Consider the following 22,685-nt stretch of genomic DNA (forward strand, 5'->3'; position numbering starts at 1 on the left):
CGGAACAAGACGAGGAGTGTGTCATGTTTACATGACTCCCGGTTGTAAAAACGAGTCTTTAAAGTAACGCTGAACTTTAACTTCAAAGACACACGTGCACAGTATAACGCTTATTTGTAGCGCTGCTCACTTTGTTTAATAAATGAGACTGTAGCCGCACTGACGGAGCTAACGAAGCTGACAGAGCTAACGGAGCTAACGGAGCTAATGATACCATAATGATACCGGTATTGGAATCGGAACAACTCCAGTTCGGTCCAGTTCTGTATCTCGGTGACTCCGGCTGTTACATTTTAACTTGGTTACACGTTTTAAGTTGCTAACACGCTACGTTGCTAACAGGACAACAACCACAGGTAGCGAGTGTGTGTGTGTGTGTGTGTGTGTGTGTGTGTGTGTGTGTGTGTGTGTGTGTGTGTGTGTGCTCATATTAGCCTGTGCACCCATATGTTTATCAAAGGTTAAGTTACTGGCATATTTAAACGAGTCCTTCCCAATTCATTTATACATGATTTATGCACTGATTGACCTCTCTTATATACTTCTATACTTCTCCGGATCCCAATGTTAAAAGGTCAATAAATATAATTTTTTTTAAAGAAAGAAAACTATACTGTAACGTTATGATAAAGTATAGCCCAGTGTCATTCAGTTGTTGTGTAACTCCCGCTCGTTCACTGTAAGTGACTAGTTGCCGATATTCTGAGGCAGTTAGTTAGCGTGAAAAAATGAACGGCTTTGATCAGTGTCCTTGCTCCGCACCGCTCGCTGCAGAGAGCTGGAACAGAGGAACGAAAGAGCCGCAGGTTGCCGACCCCTGGTATAGCCTAATCTACACGCGTGAACCCCGAAGTTTTAGTATCATATTGAGCAAAGTACTCACCTTGAGAGTAAAAAGTCTCTTAGAGATGTTGGCAGCACATGGACACAGTGTGGGTGAGATGGAACCCCTGCAGATATGCATTGGAAAACCGCAGTTCTTGTTCTCTAGTTTTCTAGATCTTGTCCTGACCTCAAATGCACAGTTTTGAGGTTTGCTAACTCAAGTTAGCATGTGAGACCAAAACTTGAAAAAGATAGTTGGAATACATGTTTTGATTAGTTTAAAACACAACTCAAACTTTTTTGCTTAGTTAGCTGAAAAAATATGGTTAGGCCAAAAATATGGTTATGCCAAGAAATGTAAGTTTTCATTTTTAGAGTGTTGTCAGTGTGTCAGCTGGTGTTTTTATTCCCACTCTGGGTTTCCTGTCACTGTTTGTTTCATTAGTTTCTTCCAGGCTGGATTACTGTCATTCATTATCATCAGCTTGATCCAAATAGCTCTCTAAAAAGCCTCCAGCTGATTCAAAATGCTGCAGAGAGCATTGATGGGAATCAACCAGAGAGATCATATTACTCCACTTTCAACTTCTCTTCTGTGAGTAGTTTGAATGTACATTGACATATGAGCTGAGAGCTGAACTTCACAACACAGGAAGGAGTAAGTGTGAACATGATGCTGCTGCAGTCTCATGATCTGGATCTCCTCATAATTCTGACAGAAAGGTGTTTTTAGACTAAATCATTATCATGCACCCTGCTGGAAGAGACACTGTCAGACACCTCTACTTAAGACCTTTGAGAATCCTCCAGCTGGAGTCAACTCACGGCACATATGACTGCTCCACCAAACACCCAGGCAGTCGTATGGTGAAGCTGGTGGATGACACGGTGGTGGGACAGATATCCCATGATGACGAGTCAGTGTACAGACAGGAGGTGGAGGACCTGATGGATTGGTGCAGGGAGAACAATCTCTGGTTAATGTGGTGGAAACAAAGGAGATGGTGGTGGACTTCAGGAGAGGTGACCATATTCACTCTCCCCTTCACATCAAGGGAGCAGCTGTAGAGATGGTCCACAGCATCAAGTACCTGGGGCTCTACATCTCCAGTGACTTCAACTGGACCACAAACACACAGAGCGTGGTCTAGAAAGTCCACCAACGCCTCTATTTACTGAGGAGGATAAAACAAACTGGACTGAGCCCTGCTGTCCTCACAGCCTTCTACAGGTGTGTGGTGGAGAACACTCTGACCTCCTCCATCACCTCCTGGTACAGGAAGTGCTCGGCTGTGGACAGGAAGGTCCTGCAGAGCGTGGTCTGAACGGGACAGAAAATCTGTTGCTGCAGCCTGACGTCCATAGAGAACATTTACACCAGCTAGTTCAGGAGCAGAGCAGCCTGCATCGGGGCGGACTCCACCCACCCAGCAAATACACTATTCAGCCTCCTCCTTGGTGCATCAGGACCAAAACATCAAGGCTCCAGCTCAGCTTCTTTCCAGAATATTTTATATTCTTTATGTCATTTAAATGACAATAAAGAACCTTGAACACTTGATCACAACATGCAGATAAAGAGATAATATCTTCAATAAAAGCCCTTTAGTTAAAGCTGAGAGCAGCACTCATAAACACAACAGGTACAAAGTCTGATCCACACCCAGAGATAAACTCGCCTGCTCTCCTGTAAATGGAGAAGAGAGGCGGAATTCAATTCAAGTGTGTAGTCAGTTCAGACTCCATTTAGAGGAACACTGAAGGCTGAAGCAGGGTGAGTGTTAATATTCTTCTTCTTCTTCTCCATGTGGACTTTAGAGGGAAGAACAGTCAGAACTCAACAGTTTGATTCAAACATTCACACCAACTTGTGACGAATCAGCTGATTCCTGGTGGTTTACATAAACATATTAATGTCTTTCAAACCTATGACTATGAAACCAGTTTAGGCCTCTGATACCAACGTGTTTATTATTTATTGATTAGGACGTCAATGTTACTGGTTTCAAATGCTTTAGACAAGTCTAAAAGATACCAATACCATAATCACCTGTATCAACTGTATCATTGATTTTATCAGTTAGATCAAACACTGCCGTGTATGTAGTATTTTCTTCCTGAATCCATACTGGGATGGGACTATAGCATTTAGCCTGTCCAGATAGCTGCTAAGTCTATTGTAGACTAGTCTTTCCAGAGCCTTGGAGAGAGTTGTCAGGATGGAGAGTGGACGCTAGTTGCTCAAATGGTTTTTATCTCCACATGTGAAAACTGGTGGAAGTCGTGCAGTTGTCTCTGCTTGTGTTACTACTCCAGAAAGTAGAGACAGATTAATGCAGTAAGTAAGGGCTGAAGTAATTACACTGGCAACACCTTTCAGAGTTTCACTGGAGATTTAGTGGGTTCCAGCTGAGTTTGAACTTTGAACATATCATAATCATTTTATAGACCTCCTCACAGGAGGTTTTTGGCCCCTGTTCAAGACCTTGTTTAGTTCTCTCCAAGAGTTCTTAGAGTCACCCTGAGATGCATTTAGAAGTTCTACATCATGATTACTCTTCTTCTTTCTAATAATATGAGTAAGTTTGTTTCTGTCATTGATTTATTCATTTTAATTATTAGTATTTGGGTTTTTATATAATTTATTTTGTGATTGATTTATTTTAATATGGCCTTCATGAGCCATGGATTATGAATAGTTGTACTGCATAGTCTTCTCAGGGACGGTCCTTTGAATAGAGCCATTATTTCTTTAGTTAGAGTCAAATGCAGCATCAGCATCACTGCAGTTGTAGATTCTAAACCATCCCTTAGCCTGTAAGTCCTCATTTAGACGTCATATGGTTTTTACATGAAGTAATTTAGTTTTATTTCATGAACTCCTCATAAAAGTGAAGTTTCCCTAAACTTTACTTTGTGTGTTCATTGTGTTTCCATTGGGAGAATTGTGTTCAGGTTTTCCTGTTTCTCCTACATATATTCCATCAACATATGATCTGAGTTCATTAGTTTGTGATTGGATTCTTCCATTTGCTTCCAGAAGAAGTTGGTAGTAAGTGAAGAGAATATGTTCTGTGGTTTACTAGTCTGAGTTACAAAATGAACCAGTGTGTCTTTCAAAGTTGATTCTGAATCTAAAGAATTAGTTGGAATACGTGAGCTTCTTCACATTCTGTTCATGGAGGAAAATGTAATAATTCCCTTTATAGTCTTTGAAAGGATCCATACTTCTAAAATCAAGTAGAACAGGTTTGGCTACAAGTCATTGGTCAAATCAAACTAATGAAAGTGAAAGGAATCAATCAAGGGACTGGAAATCCTTAAACACATTTAGCAATGTTGATAGTGAACTGGTTTCAGGTCAGTTTGTCCATTCATTCATAGTTAGCTTGTATTACTCCATCATAGCTAGAAAGACTTTGATTTTTAATGGTTTAATGACTGTATGACTGTACAATGACTGATGTAAACTCACTGAGTGTTACTGGTTTATCTCTCAGACTGACTGAAGTCAGAAGATGGAGAAAGAGTCTACAGCATCCAGCTGTCTGTCTATGAAGAGTGATCGGTCCAAAGGTCAACCTCCACAGTTCAGGGAAGAACCTGGACCCTCAGACACACAGAGAGGCTTCATCAGTCGACAGGATGAATATGAATGTCCAACTGTACAGAGACTCAAAGGTGACCCCTGACTCTTTTAGAATGACCATGTTCAGTGCTTCTCACTTACTGCAATGACTACTTCTAATACTGATATGTCCTGCATTAAGCTGGGCCTTCAGAAGGTCCTGGTCTTGGCTCATGTGAATGTTTGTAGTCTGTGAAATAAGTATCAGGATGTGGAGTGTGTTGTCAGAGATAACTGTATTAATCTTAGCTATTTCTGAGACCCACCTTGATGATTCCTTCACTGATTCAGTTGTAGCTACTGAGAATTTCTCCATTTACAGAAAAGACAGGAACAAGTTTGGAGGTGGAGTAGCTGTAGATTGGTTGGTGCAGTGTCTAAACAAGAAGAATAGGCTCTGTATATTAAATGCATTCAATATGTCTCCAGTTGTTGCTGCTCCGATTAGAATGAGTCCAGACAGTGATGGTGTCACATCTAGGACTTACATTGACCATATTTATACAAATGTTCCTGACCATGTCCTAAGGCTGTCTCTGTCCCTGTAGGTTTCAGTGACCACAATATAACAGCTATCGCTAGAAAGTCAAAGGTTCCAAAACCAAAAGCTAAAATCATTTCAACACGGCCCTATAAGACTTTTAATGACGATTCATTGATTAATGAAACATCTAGTATGAACTGGAACATGGTGTGTAGTGAAGATGACCCTGTAGCTGCACTGGATTCATTTATGGCCACATACATGAGTGCTGGAAACAAGCTCCTTTAAAAAGGTCCATGGTCAAAAATAAATCTGCTCCATGGATTGATAACAGTCTAAGGATCTAATGACAGAAAGAAACAAAAACCTTCAGTTAAATCTGGATCAATGGATGACAGGCATAAATACTGTTCCCTACGTAACCAGGTCACAAAACTAAACAAGGTGGAGAAAAGGAACCTTTTCAAACAAAGGTTATATGATGCAAGACATGAGAGCAAAAACATATGGTTTGTTGTAAATGACATCATGGGTAGAAAGACCACTGTATGTTCACCCTTAGTGAATCAGATGGTTGTTCTCGCTAAACCATGTGATATCTCAAATCATTTTAATGACTATTACGTAGGTAAAGAATCTAAACTAAGGCAGGGTATGAACATTTCAAACAACACTAAATCACATGACTGTGTTAAGAATATTATAATGAAAGACAAACGTTGTGTATTGAATTTGAACAGGTTGAAGTGGGTGAGGTTGAGCGGTTACTCCACTTCTTCCTGATAGTAAATCAGCTGGTCTAGAGAACCTGGATAGTAAATGATTCAGAATGACTGCTGCTATCATAGCATCTCCTGTGTGTCATATAATTAACAGATGTCTACATGTGGGCCTGTGTCCAAAGATGTGGAAGGAGACTAAGGTTCTTCCTTTACCAAAGGATACCAAATCAGCTTTTAATGAGGGCAGTTCTAGACATATGAGCATTTTACCTGCTTTGAGCAGAATCATGGAGAGGGTGGTATATGCACAGATTCAAGCTTGAAATGCAGAAATGCAGAAATAAATGAGCTCATAACAGAGTCTCAACATGACTAGGAGCCGGGATGCAGTGTGTTTGTCACCTGATTATCAGTATTTAGTTGGTAGTGATGTTAAATCATCATTTTATTGGTGGATCAGTCTTAAATGTTAGAGAGGAAGGAACAACCACAGTGATCTGTTAGATGAAGAGCTGCAGACCAGCTGCCTCTGCTGTCAATCAAACACTGACATGCCCCCTCAGAGGCTGATAGAACAAAGAGCATTTCTAATGTTTCCTCTAAAAATGAGTTATTATCAGAAGAAAAACATCTTTAGAAAACATTTAAAGTCAGTTTTCTGTTCTTTGTGGCTTCAAACAGGGATGACTGTTTTCTTTCTGTCTCTGGTTTGTTCTTCTTTCCAGCTGATGTTGGTCTGCAGGAGGTTTTAGATGCACATAAGATCAGTCTGAGGAGGAGATGTGAACATGTGACTGAAGGAACTGATGTAAGAGGAAGAGGAACCCTCCTCAACAGGATCTACACTGAGCTCTACATCACAGAGGGTCAGAGTGAAGAGGTTAATACCCAACATGAGATGAAGCAGCTTGAGACAGCTTCCAAGATGGAGGCCCTCCATGACACTCCAATCAGGTGCCATGACATCTTTAAAGCCTTACCTGACCAACAGAGACGCATCAGACTGGTTCTGACCTACGGCGTCGCTGGCGTTGGAAAAACCTTCTCAGTGCATAAGTTCACTCTGGACTGGGCAGAGGGTTTGGAAAACCAAGATGTCAGTGTGGTGATTGTGCTTTCGTTCAGGGAGCTGAACTTGATCAAAGATGAGCAGTACAGTCTTCTCAGGCTGCTCCATGTTTTCCATCCAACATTACAGAAGGTCACAGCAGAGCAGCTGGCTGTCTGGAAACTTTTGTTCATCTTTGATGGCCTGGATGAAAGCAGACTTTCATTGGACTTCAACAACAGTGAGGTTGTGTCTGATGTCACACAGAAGGCATCAGTCAACGTGCTGCTGACAAACCTCATCAAGGGGAAGCTGCTTCCCTCGGCTCTGGTCTGGATCACTTCCAGACCTGCAGCAGCCAATCAGATCCCTCCTACATGTGTTGACAGGGTAACGGAAGTACGAGGCTTCACTGACGCCCAGAAGGAGGAGTACTTCAGGAGGAGGTTCAGTGATGAAGAGCTGTCCAGCACAATGATCTCCCACATCAAGACCTCCAGGAGCCTCCACATCCTGTGTGGAGTCCCAGTCTTCTGCTGGATCACTGCTACAGTTCTGGAGCACATGTTGACTACAGAGCAGAGAGGAGAGCTGCCCAAGACCCTGACTGACATGTACTCACACTTTGTGATGGTTCAGACAAAGAGGAAGAAGAACAAGTACCATGAAGGACATGAGACGAGTCCACAGGAGCTGATGGAGGCTGACAGGGAAGTTCTTCTGAAGCTGGGGAGGCTGGCGTTTGAACATTTGGAGGAAGGAAATATCATGTTCTACCAAGAAGACCTGGAGCACTGTGGTCTGGATGTGACAGAGGCCTCAGTGTACTCAGGAGTTTGTACAGAGATCTTCAAAAGAGAGAGTGTGATCTTCCAGAAATCAGTCTACTGCTTTGTTCATCTGAGCATTCAGGAGTTTCTGGCTGCAGTCTACATGTTCCACTGTTACACCAACTGGAAGACAGAGGTTCTGGAGGACTTCCTGGGGAAAAAATGCCAAGAAAAGAAATTTCTGGAAATCTCTGGATGACTTCCTGTATGGAGCCATGGAGAAATCCCTGCTCAGTAAAAATGGTCACCTGGACCTGTTTGTTCGCTTCCTTCATGGCCTCTCTCTGGAGTCCAACCAGAGACTCTTAGGAGGTCTGCTGGGTCAGACAAAGAACAGTCCAGAAATCATCCAGAGAACCATCAACAGGCTGAAGAAGATTAACACTGGTAGAATCTCTCCTGACAGAAGCATCAACATCTTCCACTGTCTGATGGAGATGAACAACCTCTCAGTTCATCAGGAGATCCAAGAGTTCCTGAAGTCAGGGTACAGATCAGAGAAACTGTCTGAGATCCACTGCTCAGCTCTGGCCTACATGCTGCAGATGTCAGAGGAGGTTCTGGATGAGTTGGACCTGAGTCAGTACGACACATCAGATCAGGGACGACAGAGACTGATCCCAGCTGTGAGGAACTGCAGAAAGGCTCAGTGAGTCCTGATCATTGACATAATCAATCAGATGTTCATCAGATGATCACCTCACTCTGTTTCATACTCATTCAGTCTGGATCTAGAATGGAAATGATCTGATTTTACAACAGATTTATATGTTTTCCATTCACAGATTAACTGGATGTGGACTCACAGAGACTCACTGTGAAGTTGTGTCCTCAGCTCTGAAGTCCAACCCTTCCTATCTGACAGAGCTGGACATGAGTTATAATGACCTGAATGATTCAGGAGTGAAGCATCTGTCTGCTGGACTGGAGAGTCCAAACTGTAAACTGGAGACTCTGAGGTCAGTTCACTGACTGTTACTGTTGTAGATCTGATATGTTTAATCACCAACTGAATCTAATTCATGGTCATCCAGAACTTTATTGTTCCTCAAACTGAAGGCTCTTCATGGCCTATTCATGTGGCAGCCCGTGGGCCACATGTGGCCCAGAAGCAGTGTCCTAGTAGCCCAGCTCTGGTTCAGTTAACAACAGAGAGAGAGACCTGGAAGTGTTTGTGTTGTCGTGAGTTTAATGAAGGTGTGAGCTGGATTATCTCTTACAAGGATTGAGTAGAGTGCGTAATATTGTCAGTGGGGAGTAGAAAGTAGGCAGGTAACTCACAGAGAGTAGATTGTGGGGGTATCGGCTGACGGCCTGTATCGGTCTGGTAGCGGTACCCTAGCACTGCTTTCTGTAAGCGGGAGGAAAATGGAGGGAAAGGAGGGGGATGGAGACAGTTACAATAGTAAGTAGGACCTGAGTGAAGAGGAGCAGTATGAGATTAATAAAGGGGATAGTGGATGGGAGGAGGTAGGGAGAGGAGGGAGATGTAGAAGGACAAGTGGGAGAAAGAGAAAGAAGGAAGATAAAGATAGTTTGGAAGGCACAGAGAGGAGGGGCAGGGGGAGGAGTCAAAGAGTGGAAAAAATCCATCCCTTAATGTAGTGGTGAGATTTGAAGGAGAACGGGGAGTAAGGAAAATGGACCCATTAAAAATCACAGAAATAATCAGAGCTCAAGTAGGACAAGTTAAATATGCTAAAGTATTAGGAGATGGTGAGCAGAGGAATATTGGATGTAAGGGAGTGATAACAGGGGTTCCCCTTGGTATCAGCATGAAAGAGATAGTGGGAAACCTGAAAGTGAGAAATAACCAAGTTAAAGATGCTAAAAGAATGACAAGAGGACCTGAGAAAAAAGAATCAGAGACAGTTGTGGTGGAGTTTGGTCTAAAAAATATCCCAAGAGAACTTTAGTGTGGATTTGTAAAATATAATGTGAGAGAGTTTGTTCCAAAGCTAATGAGGTGCTTCAATTGTCAGGAATATGGACATGTTGCTAGACAGTGCAAAGGCAAAAGAAGGTGTGGAGGGGATCATGAATATGGGAAATGTGGGACGGATGTGAAACCAAAATATTGTATCTGTGGAGGGGAGCATAGTGTAGCGTATTGGGGATGTGAGGCTATGAAGAGAGAAATAACAGTGCGGCAGATGAAAGTGAATGAAAAAGTATCGTAAGCTGAAGCTGCCAAGGGAGTGAGACAGGAGAGTTTTAATGGCAAGCAACAGAATAGAGAGAAACAAGAAAGAAAATGTTGGAGGTGAAGAAGAGGTTGGTGACATTTATAGCAGGAGTTATCAATGCAACAGCAGATGTTAAATCTAAAACAGAAAGAATACAGATTATAGTCAAAGCAGCAGTTGATCATATGGATATGAGAGGGATAAGATGGGAGGAGGAAAGAGATGAGCTGAGTGTTCAGGCCAGTCAGGAATCATCATGTATTGGGTAGTTTTAATGATAATGAAAATCCTCCAGTGGAAAGCAAGAAGCTTAATGCTAATGGTCTAAATGCTAAATGGAGTTTAAGCAATTCATATATAGTCAACAGGAAGAAGCAGACACATTGTGCATCCAGGAATCCTGGTTAAAACCAAACCTAGACTTTATTAGTAAAGGATACGTGTCAGTTAGAAGAGACAGGGAAGAAGGGACAGGAAGTGGGTGTCATGTTTTGAAAGAGGGCATTCCCTACCGGGTTATCAATCTTTGAGTTGAGATGGAGAATATTATAATAGAAGTATGGATAGGAAAGAGCAAACTGGTGATAATAAACCTTTATAACCCATGCAGAAAATCGGACATGAAGAAACTGTCATCACTTTCAACACCTGATTCAATATAAGCAATAGCAAGACGTGGTAAGGAAAACAATAAGGCAAAAAGATTGTACTGGAGGAAGTTCTGTGGATCGATTGGGAGCAATACTAAGATAGGACAAGTACGGGGAATGTTGGAAGGACTGGAATCACCCAGTCATGAGTTCTGGGAATGAAGTAGCTGTAACCGATAAAGGAAAGGTAGAGTTAATGGTTAAAACGTTTGCTGAGGTGCACAGCTCAAACCATTTAACTGAGGAGGGAAGACTAGACTAGATAGAATATGCTATACTATGATCAAACATATAGGTGAATATTATCATTACTCAGTAAAGTATGGAAAGAGGGTAAAGTACCATGAAGCTGGGAGGAGGCAATAATTATCCCAGTTAGGAAGCCTGGAAAAGATCCAAGTAAACCAATAAACTACAGACCCACAGCTCTGACGTCACATATAGGGACAATAATGGAGAGAATGGTTAATGAGAGGCTCATGCACTATATAGAGAAGAGGGAACTGGGGACTGAATATATCAAGAATATATCAGAAGAGGTAGGAGCACAATGGATCCAGTGTTGTGTTCAGAGGATGGAATCAGAAAAGTGCAGGTAAATAAAGAGACGGTGGCTGCAGTGAACTTTGATGCTGAGAAAGGCGTATGACATGTTGTGGAGAGAGGGCTTGCTAATTAAGATGAATCACATGGGAACTGAAGGAACGTTATTTAACTGGGTTATGGACTTTCTGAGGGAAAGGGTCATTCAGGTTAAAATTGGATCAGAAGTATCAGAAAGGTATATTGTAGAGAATGGTACACCACAACACTATTTACAACTATGATAAATGATATATATGATGACATACCAGAGGGAATGGGGAGATCTTTGTTTGCAGATGATGGGGCACTATGAATAGAGATCATATAGTATAGACAAAGTGGAGAAACAGGGATTTAAATTTCCAGTGGAAAAAAGTAATGTTCTTTTCAAAAAAGAAACTCAGTGAAAATAAAAAGTTAAGCTTGTATGTGAAGAAATTAGAGAGAGTGAACAGTTTTGACTCCAGGTTAACATGGAGAGAACATGTGAAAGGTATAGCAGGAAAAAGTAAGGGAGTTTTGAATATTACATATAAAATGGAGAACTGATTTTATGTCATTAAAAAATATATATACAGCATTAATTAGATCAATAATAGAATATGGTTGTGTGGGTTGTGTTCTCTCACAGCTTGATGTTATTCAGCTCCAGCACTAAGAACTTGTACAGGAGCAATGAAAACGGCTGCAGTCTGCTCCCTCCAGGTAGAATCAGGAGAAATGCCATCATGGCTTAGGAGGAAGCAGCTGGTGGCAAATTACTGGATAAACTTAAAAGGGCTCAATGAAGAGCATCCAGCAAAGAGAGTTCTGGAGATGTGTTGGAAAGGGGGAAAGATCAAACATCAAGTTTTGGATGGGTCAGTGAGGGAATAGCTGAACAAGTAGAATTCAGCCCAACAGTGTTGTGGTCAGCAATACCAGCATGGAGGATGCATGGAACAAGTGTAGATATAGAACCATGGAAATAAAACAGCAGATTTAGTGCAGGAATTTTAGAACTATATAGAGGAAAAGTACGGAGAACATATTCACATATATACAGATTGGTCCAAAGAGCAACAGGTGCAGCAGTGGTGGTTCCCAGGTATCATTTCACAACGTGAAGAAGAACATCAGATCATTTCAGTGTATCTGCAGTGGAACTATGTGCAATACTACTAGCAATAGAATGGGTGGAGGACAGGAGGGACAGGAAGGTAGCAACATGTAGTGACTCAGTGTTAAAAACAGGAGAGCAGAAACACATCATGAAATACTAGATGAAATACTGGTAGAAACATCCAGACTAGAACAACAGGGGAGGGAAATAACGCTCATGTGGGTTCCAGCTCATTTAGGAATACAAGGAAATGAAAAAGCAGATAAAATCGCTAAGGAGGAGGTGGAAATGAAAGTAAAATGATCAAAAGCAGAGGGAGAAAGTTTAGTACCTAAGGAAATAAACAATGGAAACAATATTGGAAGAACCAGGAGAAAGGTGTAGTAGGAGAGGTGGGATGTGGTGGAGGTAGCAAAGCAGGGCACATCAAGAATAGGGCACAGTAGACTGAATAACACACTCCATATATTAGGGAAACATCCACCTGGTCGGTGCAGCTGTGGGGGAGGGAGACAGTGGAGCATGTGATCGATGCTCGTCATGGATATGAAAGGGAGAGGGAAGAGATGTATGCAGGGTTGAAGAAGGCAGGAACAAGGGACAATAGATTCAAGAGAATGTGGGAAATCTAGGGAAGGGAGGAAAATCATTATGAGATATCTAGTCTCAACTGGGTTAATAAAAAGAATATAACGAAGAGGAAGTAATAAAGAAATAGAGTCCAGAAGAGGGCAGTATATGCAACATTAAGGATGCAGGCTGACGTTTAACACCATAGAAGAAGAAGAATGTGGCGCCTTATTTTTAATGAACGACTGAAACGGTTTTAGAAACTCCAGAAGAATGTCTTTGTCCAGCCTTAAACGTTAAACTGAAGAGGAAGCCGTTGGTTGAACCCTGCCTGGACAGAAAGATGCTGTTTCATTTTAGCACCAACTCCAAACACCAAACCTCTGTGTTTGCTTTGTAATGACTGCGTTGTGGTTCATGAGGAGTTCAATGTCCGGAGAAACCACCAGCACAAACCGAAGGGGGTTAGGGGGACCACACGTCCCCGATTTACAGGGACAGTCCCCGTTTTAGATGACCTGTCCCCGGCTAAAGATGTCCCCGAAAATGTGCCTGATTTTCTGGTTTTCTGAGTGAGGACAAAAAGTTCTGCATGTAGACTAGAACAAGGGTTATCAGGCTGCAGTGATTCTACATGAGATGAAGAACTGGACTATCAGGACTCCTCATCTGGCCACAGAACAAAGTCATCACTTCATCACTCACTGATTATATTTTAGAAACCGGAGCAAGGCACCGTGTTAGCCGGCTGCTAGCACAAGTCATTAGCCTAGCTCGGTAGCCTGAGCTAACATGGTAGCAGAGAGTTGGGTGGGCGGGTCTTAATGTCCAGGCTGCTTTAGCTCCACCCCAACACAACCCCCATGCCCATATTTGGACTATCCGCGTGTGGGCGGAGTAAAGCTCATCCAACATGGCGACGTTTTTGATGTTCCCACGTCAAAAAACGTTTATTTGATTTCAAAGTCAAAGTCAGCTTCATTGTGAATTTCTTCACATGTACCAGACACACAGAGAAATCTAAAAACCGTTTCTTCTGTCCGCGGTGAAGAGGTAAAGTGCACAGGCTCAACGGATAAAGACATTTTTATATAAAGACACTAAAGGAAACAATAACTAAAGTGCACAGTTAAAAATGCAGTAAAATCAAATAAAGAGTTCCCAGTGTAAATGTAGACATAGCAGCAAGTTTTTCTGTGTGAAACTATTTCATCTCCATGAATGTGAATGACTTTGTGTTTTAATGCCTGGGTTACATTAGACAAACATGTTTATTCTGATAAAGTATTGATGATGAAAGATGATGATGAATGAACAGCGCTTGTTATTTAATTCTTTTTCTTTGTGTTGGTTTGAAGTTTGCCGTTACCTCCTTGTTATTAACGGCTGAAAATGTGCGACCCAGCTGAAGATGTCAGTTTTAAAATGGGACCAACTGAATTTGTAATTGAATGGCCCTGGATTAGTCCATTGACTGTGGCAGAGCCATGTTGAGCTCCACATTTCAAAGCTTCATAGAAGAAGACAAATACTCCACTGGATGATTGACTCTGAAACTCTGACACTCTTCATTTCCACCTTAGAGCTTTTCAAATTAAAAGCAGGCCACCCACTAACAGTCATTTTATATTTGAGCTCAATCACTTATTTAATGATTTATTTGATAAAATGTTGTTGATTCCACTCTCTCTGAGTTCAAGGTGATGTCTTCAAATGTCTTAGTTTGTCTGAACCAGACTCTAAAAGAGTTCACTGTGAAGGAACAAAACATCTTCAACATGTCAACTTTAAACTTGTTCATTCTGAACCTTCTTCAGCTCTGAACACATGATTTAAAGGAGGAACTTAAGAAACTCACATCTTTTATTCTTTATTCAGGTTGAGGAGCTGCAGTTTGTCAGAGATCAGCTGTGATTCTCTGGGACCAGCTCTGAAGTCCAACCCCTCCCATCTGAAACATCTGAACCTGAGAGGAAACAACCTGAAGGATTCAGGAGTGAAGCAGCTGTGTGGTTTTCTGGAGAGTCCAGACTGTAGACTGGAGACTGTTGAGGTCAGTTCACTGTTTGTTGTAGATCTGATATGTTTAATCACCAACTGAATCTAACTCATCTTCATCCAGAACTTTCCTTCATGAATCTGTAAATGTCCTTTAGTTCAAGACCAGTGTTTGTAGCAGAAACTGTAGAAAATGTTAAAGTCAATGAAGCCTAAAGACTGTTAGGACCAGTGATGTTGAGCTGAACATTTAAAACCTGAACACATCTGATTGAATTATTCAGGATTTAATCTACATCTTTTATTCTTTATTCAGGTTGAGGAGCTGCAGTTTGTCAGAGATCAGCTGTGATTCTCTGGTCTCAGCTCTGAAGTCCAACCCCTCCCATCTGAAACATCTGAACCTGAGAGGAAACAATCTGAAGGATTCAGATGTGAAGCAGCTTCTTGATCTTGTGGAGAGTACAGACTATAAACTGGAGACTCTGGGGTGAGTAGAGGGTTCCAGTCAGTCCATGCTGCTTTCATCTGTATCATCCTAAACACAGTTAGTATCAAAGATCCAGTGTTTCCTATGAACCTGCAGTTTCTCAGTGAAGCTGTGAGAGGATAATGGAAACAGGCTTCAGGATTGGACAGAGAGAGAGACAACAGTCAGTCAATCAGATGAGCCAGAAGCTTGTTGTGATCATGTGTTTGAGTTGATGTGAAGACGACTGTTGTTGTTGTGTTGATGTGTCCAGGAAATAAAGCTGGATTCCAGCTGACAGCCTTCCAAGATGTATAGAGACAGTGGTGGTCATTCATCACATCTGATCAACAACTGATCACAGCTCTGAGATCAGTCTGACTGAAGCCTGCACATCACAGAAGCAGCGTTACATTTAGTAACCATGAGTTTCTTAGTCAGCTGATCTTTGTTTCCATGGAGCAGCAGTAAATCCATCACTAAAGTGTTGGTGCAGTAATGAAGCGTTCAGGACTCTCAGCAGTTTCTTAGTGAAATCTGCAGAGGAAACAGACTTGATGCTAAAAGTCTCTGCAGGTCTGTGTGTGTTCACTCCAACACGTTAACATGAAGCTGAAAGGAAGCTGGCTGAGCTCCACAGCTGCTCCACTGCTGCTCTGAACAGGACTCAAGTCCCTGCTGCTCTTTCTACTGGATGTGATGATGAAGGGAAACACTCCTTCACCTCCTCTCTTCTTTCTCCTCCTCTCTACAGGTGGGAGTGGAGGTGGTTATAAACAGGAGGGTGTGAGGTGAGAGGATGAGCTGTGTCAAGACGATCCAGAAGCAGCAACAGTTTGTGTGGACAGAGACTCTGACTGCAGATAAATGCTGATGTTGATCAAGAAGTGAGCAGCTCAGTCACAAACATGAGCTTAAACTCATACATCATTCTCCCAGTGATGCAGCCAGTGTTCAGTTCCACTGACTCTGATACAGTGGTGTGAAAAAGAGTTCGGATCCTTCAGGATTTATTAGTTTTACTATTTGTCACCTAAATGTTTCAGATAATTGAGCAGATTTAAATAAGAGACAAAGAACACAAGTAAACACAAGATACAGTTTTTATTATTAAAGGAAATAAATCCAACCTTATATGACCCTGTGTGTTAACGTGTTTTAAATGTAGAAGATGATGAAAAGATGATTTTCATTGTATCAGAGCAAAGAAACAAGTAGAGTTGTGAAGTGCAGTCTGTATATCTGGTTAATGCAGCAGCTTCAACAAAACTTGAATCCCTGTTCTTCAACTCACCTATAATGTGAGATAGAAGCAAAAAGAGGTAAAGCAACATGTCTTTGGAGTTATTAAAGCCAGACAGACAGCACATCAACAATGTTCTTCCACCAGAGTAGAATGAGGAAGAAATAATGTCATTGGATGAGCTGATGATGTTGAGTGGGCGGGGCCAGTTACAGCTTGACTTCAACTCAACCAATCAAATTCTTCTCTGCTTCAACAGCAGCTCTGTCTCAGATGTCAACTGCTTCATTTCTCTGTTGTCTTTGTCCTCAGACCAATGAGTCAGAAATCAGTGGTTGAACAGAGTGTGGCTCCCTCTAGTGGATGTTGTGGAGTATTGCGTTGTCTTTGCTCCAAAGGTTTTTGTTCAGAGTTTTGGTGTTTCCTGTCACTGTGGGCATCAGAGCACAGTAGTACACAGCAGAGTCAGACACTGCAGCAGAGGGGATCTCCAGATCTACTCGTCTCTGTGATTTGTTGATGTGAGCTGAGAAATCTGAAAGAGTTGGATGAACTGATCCTGACTCTGTGATGTGGAGCAGGAACTCTGGTCTGGATCTCTGGTATTGTCGGTACCACTGGATATTGTAGATACTACCCTCATATTTACAGGTCAGATTGATGCTTCTTCCCTCTGCAACAACTTCTTCACTACTTTCCTGGTTGATGCTGTTCATGGAGCCCAAGGCTGAAAATAGAGTTGTTCATGTCAGTTAGTCTGGGAGAGATTCAGACATCAGGAGACTCCTCTTCTCTGCTTCTTAATCAGATGAAGCTGTATCTATGAAACCACCAAATATCTTGTCAGTCCAGTAGATTAAATACGACTTCATCTCTGATCAAACACTCACCGATAAAGTGAAACCAAATCCACAGGAGCAGGTGAAGCAACATGGCTCTAAAGGAGGATGGAAACAGTAAAGAGGCTCTCTGCTGCACAGCCCTTCTCCTCAAAATCAACATGAACACACCAACAATCTGATTGGTTCACTTCATCATCAGTGGGTGGAGCCAGAGTTCAGTCAGATTCTTCCTGCATCCAGAGCAGCTCTGCTTCAGACACATATTTACTGAATGTCCACTTTCTGTTCTTCTCTCCATTGTTGGACCAAGGCAGGTTACACTAGAAGAAGCTTGATGAGCTGAAGGTTTAGTCTCTGCTCTGGAAACATGGACCATATCTCATAGATTCTCAGATTAAATCTATTAATTAGATGAATATTATTCTCTAATCATGACAGTTTAATACATTATATGAGGTTCACAGTTTGACACAATCATGATTCAACTGAAAACTCCATGACAACGAGGTTTCACAACAGAATACTTGTTCTTTATTCCTCTGTCTCTGGTTTCTGACTCTGGTTTCATCTACAGACTCTACTTCTGTCTTGTATCATCACCTCATCACAGCTCTGATGTTGTGTATTTACAGCAGCTGTTAACTGACAAACAGATGCTACAAACTCTACAGACTCAGATCAACAGGTTTTGATTCAATGAAAATGAAAGAAAAATAATACTACCACCTTTGTACACTTAGAATAGAATAGAAATTTATTGTCATGACTCTAAAAAACAATGAAACACAGCTTGAGAACTCCAGTACTGCAGCAGCAGCATCAAACATTCATTCATCAATAAAGATCTGGAGGTTTTTATTTTCATGGTGGATTTTTATGTCCCAGAAAGCTGTGGTTGGTTGGTTTTCTTCTTCTTCATGTGTGACTTTGATGCTGCTGGGGGTGTCCATGGTGTCTCAGTGATAAGTGATTCTTCTCCAAAATGTCCTCCACATATCTCTTCCACAACATATACAATAGAAGCACACAGCAGCTCACTAATGAATGTAGTTAGTACAGTGGTGAATGACAGTGACATTAATGTAGAAGAGTAAACTGGTAGAGCAGCATTTAAACAGTAATGATAGTACAAATGTATCAGTAGTAGTGGAGATGTGTCTATGGAGAACAGCTGGACTGTGGAACAGGTCTGGGGGTTATTTCCCAACAGTCTTATTAAAGAGAGGTTGAAGGTGTGAGGGGTTTGACAGCTTTTTAAGTCAGTTGGTTGTGGATTTGATGACTCTATCTCTTTACAGAAGTCAGCATGGTGAACAGTCTATATCCAGGGTGGCTGTGGTTCTTCTAAATGTGGAGTGGGCCAGTGTAGATGTCTCTGAGGAGGGGTAGTGGTAAGTCAGTGGTCCTCTCTGCCGTCCTCTCTACTGACTGCAGGTCCTTCCTGTTCTTCTCTGTCCAGCTGCTGTGAGTGAGGACAGTCATCAACACCTGGAGACAATATGGTACAACAGTGACATTATTAGGTCAGAGTCCATCTGCTGCTTCCTCCTCTTTAAAGGGGCCAGTAGAGGAGGTTCATCTGGTTAAGAAGATTTCTCCCAGGCACCTCCCTTTGGAGGTTTACCAGGACCAGCAGGAGGAGACCCCTGGGTAGACCCAGATTCCACTGGAGGGATAATATATCTCAACTCTCCTGGAACAACTTAGGATACGTCAAGAGGAACTAGAATACATTGGTAAAGACAGGGATGTCTGGAATTCCATGCTGAGATGTTGACACCACGACCCAACCTCTGTTAAGTGGAGAAACATTAATGGATGGAGGAATCTATCCATTATCTCAGAACCACAACAGTTTGTTGAGATCTGATGATTCCAAGGATGAACTTTAGACCAGAAATATGAAAGGAATCTTTGGCACATTAACAACAGCATCATTGTGTCATGACAGGTCTTTAAGTCAAGATGTTCCAAATTCATAAACTCAAAATTATATCAGTTATGAATTCATGGATGTAGAATTAGTCCAATATGAGAATGAAGGATCCAGTATATGAACACATGAGTTTGATGAGGCTCAGGAGGTAGAACAGGTCAAAGGGTTGGTGGATCAATAAGATGGTTTTTAAACTGTGTCTATGCGTTTGTTGATAGAAGCTCATTATGAAACCAGAGTGTGGCTCCCTCTAGTGGATGTTGTGGAGTATTGTGTTGTCTTTGCTCCAAAAGTTTGTGTTCAGAGTTTTGGTGTTTCCTGTCACTGTGGGCCTCAGAGCACAGTAGAACACAGCAGAGTCAGACACATGAAGCTTCTGGATCTTCAGAGGAACTGATTTGTCTTTGAGCTCAGCATCAAATCTGTCTTTAGGGAAATCTGGAGCATTGTCAACTTCTCCGAAATTATCACGGCGCAAAATGTACTTTGGGAAACTATTTTCTTCTTGTTTGTACCAGAACAAATAGTGATATCCACTGGTCTCAAAAGTACAGTTGAGTGTGAGAGTGTCTCCTTCAGTAGCAATGACATCTCCTGGTGTCTGCATCACTTTGTCTTCTCCTTTACACTCTGGGGAAGAACAGAACATGCAGAGGAAGAGATGAATCAATAAAGATGATTGATTCAAGGACAACAATCAGCAGCTTTAAATGTGTTCAAGTGTGTGAAGAGGAAACATGTTGAGCTTTCTATCTTACCAAAGAAAACAGCAGCAAGAATAATCCACAGCCAATGTTCCATCTGTACAACAAGGTTTAAATCAACAGGAGAAACTAGCTGATGTTCAACATTCAGTCTGACAATTGTTCTCTTCACAGCAGCAGTTATTATTGACACAGTGGTTGAACCCAGTGCACAAGTAGTGCACCGCCTACTTGATGATGTCGCCCTCTAGTGGAGATAAAAAGGCTTCCAGCAGCTTGTCAATGTGTCAGCTGGTGTTTTTGTTCCCACTCTGGGTTTCCTGTCACTGTGGCCTCAGATCTCAGTTGTACAGATCAGAGTCTGTCACTGCAGCAGAGAAGATCTCCACAACAAATACTGTTGATACCAGAAGGAGTAATCACAGGTTTCAGCAGGTCTGGAGTATCTGTAGGACAGAGTAACAGTGCTGCATTCTGAACTGGACTCTTCAGTGTCCTCAGCTCCTCCCTGAATCTGTCTGTCTCTCCTTCAGGGTTGGACTGGTTGACCTTTGACCCAATGTGGGCTGGTTCAGTCCACTACTTTTTTTCTAATTATTATTTTGACATAGCCTTTCATACGGCCTATGTGCTGTGGTGAAAATTTCTTTATCTTCTAAATTCCCTCCAGTTGGGCCGGCCAGGCAGCCACTCATCACTGGCTACAGAGGGCTAGCAGTGTGTTGACACATTATTGGTCTATTGCTTGTCTACGTTAATCAGTCATGGGCTGACAGGCTCAGAGAGTCCTGACAGTGCTGTCAATCACTACGCAGCCAGGATGGGAGGAGATGGGCTGCTGCTGAGCCAGTTAATGAGTAATAAGAGCATCTTTAGCCTTATTCACATGGGATTAGTTTTACCTGAGGACGTCCTGTGATTCAGATGTTACCTCCTACATCTGTGTTCCATGTGGTTCATTCACTCGGGACAAACAAACCCTTACTTTTACTCTAATTTGCGTTTGGTTGTTGTGGCTCTGCTCCTTTCCATCTCACTCCAATGTGTCAAAGACAAATTTTCTTTGCACAGGATGATGGATGATAAAAATATATTTTTGATACAACTTCTGAAGAAATTACCACTGACCTGGTGGTATTTACATGAGACCCACCTTTATAGATGAACACATTAATGATTTAATGTTTTCGGATCTGGCGTTTCAGAAATAACTCAGCCGGTGTCCGTCCAGTCATGGTATGGGGTGTACTGCGGTACATGAGCAGGAAATTTGCAAGTCTGTGACTGAGTGGCAAAGGAGCCTTTCCCTCCGCCTCCAACACGTCCTTTCATCAGCACTTGTTTCAGAACTTGCACTGATCTCTCTGCAGCCCCATTTGATGCAGGATGGTACGCAGGCACAGCAGTGTGTTTGACACCATTTCTCTCCAGGAACTGTGTAAATTCTCTCGACACCAGCTGCGGATCATTATCCGATACCAGCTCTATGCAGTCCATACGCAGAGAACAGGCTTCGCAGCCTGAGAGTTGATGGAAGACATGGGAAAAACTTCTAACCACTTTGAATGGCTATCGATAACCACCAGGAAATTCTCAGCAAAATCAGTGTGAATTCTCTGTCACACCCATCTCCAGTGGTGCAGTGGTGCATTTTCTGGACGGTTTGGCAGATAGAGCAACCTTTCACCAGCTCTACAATGTCCCCATCACAGCCAGGCCACCACATGTAGCTGCGGGCGAGAGCTTTCATGCAGCAGATACCTGGGTGCACATGATGAAGGTCTTCCAGGAGTTGTTGTTGATAACCTGGGGGTACGATGACTCGCTGGCCCCAAAGAACACAGCCTTCTTCCACTGACAACTCCTGCCTGCGTATGAAGTAAGGCTGCAGTGCTTCATCCTGCACATGACTGGGCCATCCATTCATTGTGTAGCTCCACACCTTGATCAGTATAGGATCTTTTAAAGTGGCTCTCTCAATGTCTTTTGCACACACTGGCAGTTCCTCCAAGTGTGAGAAGTAAAAAATACCTCCCTCTTTTACTGTGTTGTTGACTAAGGCTCTGGGTAGGCCAGACAATAAGTTTGCATGATCAGCTGATCTCCTGTACTCAGTATCATAGCTGTATGCCATGAGGATGAGAGCCCGGCGTTGCATCCTTAATGCTGCTAAAGTTGGAACAGCTGACTTTGGTCCCAGGATAGTTAACAGTAGTTTTTGATCTGTGATGAGCGTGAATTTCCTCCCATACAAATACTTATGGAATTTTCTTACTCCAAAGATGGTGGCGAGTGCCTTCTTTTTGATTTGGGCGTATTTTCTTTACGCCTCAGTTAAAGTCCTCGATGCAAAAGCCACAGGCTGTTCCTCTCCGTTTTCCATGACATGAGAAATTACAGCCCCTACTCCATAAGGTGACACATCACATGCAATCCGGAGTGGCAACTGTGTGTTGTAATGCACTAACACCTTATTCTGCTTTAATAGCTGCTTTGCATCTTCAAATGCCTTAGCACACTCAGAAGTCCAAACCCACTTAACCTCTTTTCTCAACAGGTTGTGTAGAGGGTGGAGGATGGTGGAGGAGTTTTGCAGGAACCGGCTACTCCACTCTGCTCTGAAAAAAATACTCTGACACCATGTTTCTCCAGGCATGTGAGCACTTCGTCCAGTGTTTTTAAGCACTTCTTCTCCGATGAAGCAGTGGTGAGAATATCATCCAAGAAACATGTCACATGGTCCAGTCCTTGTAGAATCTGGTCCATAACAGACTGAAGAATTTCAGGTGCGCTGGAAACACCATAGCTGAGATGATGAAATTTGTACAGGCCCTTGCGAGTGTTGATCGTCAAATAGGTGTCT

The 22,685-nt window shown here is 42.3% G+C and overlaps 1 pseudogene; it reads left to right on the forward strand.

Moving 5' to 3' along the window:
• The first annotated feature begins 2,531 nt into the window (after positions 1-2,531).
• LOC125010277 lies at positions 2,532-14,566 on the forward strand (annotated as a pseudogene).
• Positions 14,567-22,685: the final 8,119 nt, after the last annotated feature.

This window comes from Mugil cephalus, chromosome 7 (assembly GCF_022458985.1).
Source record: "Mugil cephalus isolate CIBA_MC_2020 chromosome 7, CIBA_Mcephalus_1.1, whole genome shotgun sequence".
In the NCBI taxonomy this organism is placed as follows: Eukaryota; Metazoa; Chordata; class Actinopteri; order Mugiliformes; family Mugilidae; genus Mugil; species Mugil cephalus.